This window comes from Pteropus vampyrus, unplaced genomic scaffold (genome assembly GCF_000151845.1).
Source record: "Pteropus vampyrus isolate Shadow unplaced genomic scaffold, Pvam_2.0 Scaffold4, whole genome shotgun sequence".
In the NCBI taxonomy this organism is placed as follows: Eukaryota; Metazoa; Chordata; class Mammalia; order Chiroptera; family Pteropodidae; genus Pteropus; species Pteropus vampyrus.
The window spans coordinates 10051399-10055741 of NW_011888785.1; the positions used below are offsets into that span (position 1 = coordinate 10051399).

At 34.7% G+C, this 4343-nt stretch overlaps 1 protein-coding gene across 1 annotated transcript in view; it reads right to left on the bottom strand.

Annotated features, from left to right (window-relative positions):
• NXPH1 (neurexophilin 1) overlaps window positions 1-4343 on the bottom strand; it is a 280650-nt gene that overhangs the window by 60173 nt on the left and 216134 nt on the right. The gene's annotated exons all lie outside the window — the stretch shown is intronic.

A 4343-nucleotide genomic window follows, 5' to 3' on the forward strand; every position in this document is an offset into this window, starting at 1 on the left:
TTATATTTGCCAAGCACTGTTGTAATCCCTGTACAGGCATTAACTCTGTTAATTGTCACACACATATGCACACACACAGGAACTATATTGCACAGAACTGTTATTATCCCAAATTTATAAAATCATGAAAGCATGAAGCACAAAGCAGTTGGTTAGCTTGCCAGAGGTAATACAACTACTAACTGATGAATGTTAAATACAAACCCTTGCACTCAGCTCCAGAACCCATGCCCTTAACTATTATGATACACAACTTCTCTAAGTTGGAAAACACCATGTGCAAAACTGACACTTGGCTTTCACAAACAAATATACCACCCTGATCTACACTTGTATTTTTAAGAATATATCTAAAATATTATTCTTGATGGTGGCCTCTAATTTAGGAAGATTACCAAAGGCATCCATCATCAAATCATGTTTGAGAACTTAATGCTATTGTCAATAATTATTTGGTTTAAAAGCATATATCTAAATTGTATTAATAATGCTTTCTTCTTTTTATTTTTGGCTATCTCTTTCAAATATCTTTTACTTTATTTATTACGTATTCCTTTTTCTATAGCCAATTTGTATCTCTTTTATCAGGCTTAAAATAATTATGTCCAAATTGGCAGGGGTATTTTCACATGACATAAAGACAAAACAATAATGCCTAATAATTATTGAGAATTCATTGTGTGTCAGCAACAATGCTAAGATGTTTTCTAGATATCGTGTCATTTCATACCAACTTTGAGAGGTAGAAATTATTTCAGTGTTCTCACATGGAGGATATGTAACTTGACAAAGGTAATCTGATGCCAACTGACAAAGAAAGATGCAAACCCAGGCCTGTCTAATATAAAATCCATGTGCTTTTCATTCTGTCACCCTCCCTCTTACCTTAATAGCACACAGGTATAATAATACATGCTTGGGCTGGGAAAAGTAATGTGGGAAGAGATGGAAGAGGAGACTCTGGGACAGGAAAGGAACAAAATCCTCAAAGTTGGAAAGAAAGAAAAGACCCCTCTCGTAACCCACAGCAGTCGCACATAATGTTAATCTGAAATGAAACCACCTAGGTCACATGTGTGAAACAATGCTTCTTCCCTCACTTTGGTCCTTACTTCTGATTTCTTCAAAATACAAACCTTTTTTATTAATTGCCTCAACCATCATAGCAGTTGATCTGTGTAGAGATTAGAAAGCAATTGGACACGGCGATTTTGAATTTCTCTTTTGTTCTTCTCTAAAGAAGCAACAGAATGTTAACATTTATTATTATTTTTTTAATTCTGAAATAATTCTCTTCAGAAATGGTGAAGAGAATAATTTTATGACAGAGCAATAATAATTTTATGACAGAGCCAGTACCAGAACTAATTTTTTCAAACAGGGGTGTTTTTCTGAACAAAACTCATCTAAGACACTAGAACTATTCAAAATGAGACCTAGAATGACCTCAGAAATGATCACAAAATCACTCCTTCACTGTAAAAGAGAGCTTCATTAAGAACTCTAGAAATACAAATAGTCATTCTGTTTTTAAAGGGCTTAATGGGAGGTAATTATACGACCTTCTATGGACCTCATTTCAGTGTTCTAAAATGTCTCTCTCACTGAAAATGAGAGAAAGCATCAGTATGTTCATTCTTTCTGGCAAATATATGTGAGGTAGTCTCTGAAGCCAAACTTCATATTGGCAATCTGAAAAGTGCTTTTAGAAAGCTTAAGAACATATCTGTCCAAGAAAGCCTCAATGGCTGAAGACAGCTGGATGCTTAATATGATAAAATCCTTAGTCAAACTTGGTCTTCTCCACATGAGAGTACTTTCCTGTAATAACTTTCCCAGTTTATTTCTTTTTCACATAGAAATAAAATTGTTTAAGCACCACTACACACATAAATAATATGTGTTGTTTATTTAACATATTTGTACAGAAATATGTTTGCCATTGTAATAAGGGATCTAAAGAAAATGTACATCCTTTATTAGAGCTGAATGGCATGTAGCTGTGGAATGTCTGACTTGACTTTGTTCATAGATCATGCTAGGGCAATTTTTGAGGGATTTCTTATTAAAAAACATGATGATGATTCGGGGAGATGGACACATTTCAGGTAGGTCAGACCATGTCAGAGGTGCTAGCAGCTTGGGCACACCCAACACTCTTCATACGGATCTCAAGGATTAGAAAGCAATCCCAGGGGGGTGCACATAGTGAAAAACCTTCTAGGCTGGAAATCCTTGGAGAAGCAGGAACAAAGACACCCCTGTCCCCATCTGCCTATGTTGAAAAAGAAAATGCTTCTGTGATGCAGGTACTTCAAGTATCAAAAAGTTGTTCAAATAGCTTTTACATTGCTATATATCACATATCAGACCCTGTTTTACCATTGACTTCCATTACAAAGACTACTCTTTTTTTTTATAATGAGGACATTGGGCAGCCTAAAAACGAACTGAATAGGAGTAATAATGTTCAATTGAAAGAGTAAAGAAAAAATTTTAGCGAGATTAAATTGAAAAGAAAGGAGGAAAAAGAAAAAATCGTGGACACGGCAGAAAAGATGAACGAAAACAGTTAGTACCATTAAAAGAAATCTAGAAGTCACCAAAGTCCTGAATTTGGGCTAGTTAAGTTCAATGTTACATAAGCTTGGGTAAGTCCAGCTTGGTTTTAAACATTAGTTTTAGGTAGAAATGTTTAATTAAAAAAAAAAAAAGGTGATAGAAATTGTGAAAGATTTCTAAACTGAAAATGTGGATTGGGGAAAAGTGAATTTTTTAGAGGAGAGTCTAATGATAAGAAAGCCAAAACACTGCCTTGAGGACCATCTACATTTAGGGAGAGGTAAAGAAATGAAAATTCATAGCAAAAGAAAGAAGACCAAAGGCAGAAGAAAGTTTATCTCAGAGATGTAGCAGCCATTCCAAATGCCAGAACAGGTCACTGGGTTGGATGATTAGCGATCATTGCTAACTTTGAAGAGAGTAATTCCAGTACTTATTTATAATAGAAAACATCCTAAATGCTAACAACCGAAGATTAAGTCCTGAAGTTATGGTACATAATACTAAACAATCATTAAAAATTATATTTTCAAATAATAAATGAGCTGAGACAGTTTTCATGCTATAGAGATATGCGAAAAGAGTATATCTATTAAGAGACAATTTTATAACTACATATATATACTTTTCTATATTCTTTTTCATATGTATATGTATAGATCAGAGTACATGTATTTATCAATATATGCTTGCATGTTACATATCCATAATTTTGCAAGGGATATTTTCATATTTTTGGCAATTGAGGAAACTCGAACAAATTTAAAACAGGCCTTTTAGCTCAAAAATAGTATGGTCTGCAACAGAAGCAGACCTTAGGTATTATTTGTGTGCAATGACATGTACAATCAGCCAATTGTAGGTAAAACAGCCACAAAAATTTTGAGCAAGAAGGGACCTTGGAATTCATTTACATTGAGGCCAGACAAGTGACAAATGTGTGAATTAGACAGACTGTTAATACCAGAGAGAGTGATGGGACCCATGGTGAAATGTCAAGTGTGAGTCCCTCTTAAGGGATTTAAAAAGGAAAGTCGTGCATGTCACGCCTGCCAAAGGGAAGAGACGGAAGAATCAGCCAGCAGACACCATGGAGACCCCTGCTCTCTACCAATCCCCTATTTTTTACAAGAATATTTTATACTCACATACATTAAATGACTCCATGTATATTAAATGACTCTCCGGTCCTAATTTTCTAGCTCAGAGCTCTCTGTAGGACCACACCTTGATGCCCTCTGATTTTGTTGTCAATCTTTGTTAAGCAGCCATCACATCTCCCAACACGCCGAACTATCATGCCCATATCAGATCAGAGTACAGCATCCATTCCTTCCATTCTTTAGCACTTACTGTGTTATAACCACTTGAGCAACTTGATAGAGATAAAACAGGTAACATGGATGATCTAATTTAAAATTCCTTCACTTGTTAAAAAATGCATAACCCTCATAGAGATTTCTTTAAAATATTAAAAATAAAACTACCATATAATCAAGCAATTATGCTACAGGAAATATAACTAAAGGAAAGGAAATTAGTATCTTGAAGAGATGCCACACTTTCATGTTTATTGCAGCATTATTAACAATATCCAAGACATGGAAACAACCTAAGTGTCTGTCAACAAATGAATAAATAAAATATAGTATAAATATACAAAGGAATATCATTCAGCCATTAAAAAGAAGGAAATCCTGCGATTTGCAACAGTATGGATGAAACTTGAGGGCATTGTGCTAAGTGAAATAAGCCAGGCAGAGGACAAATCTGCATAATCT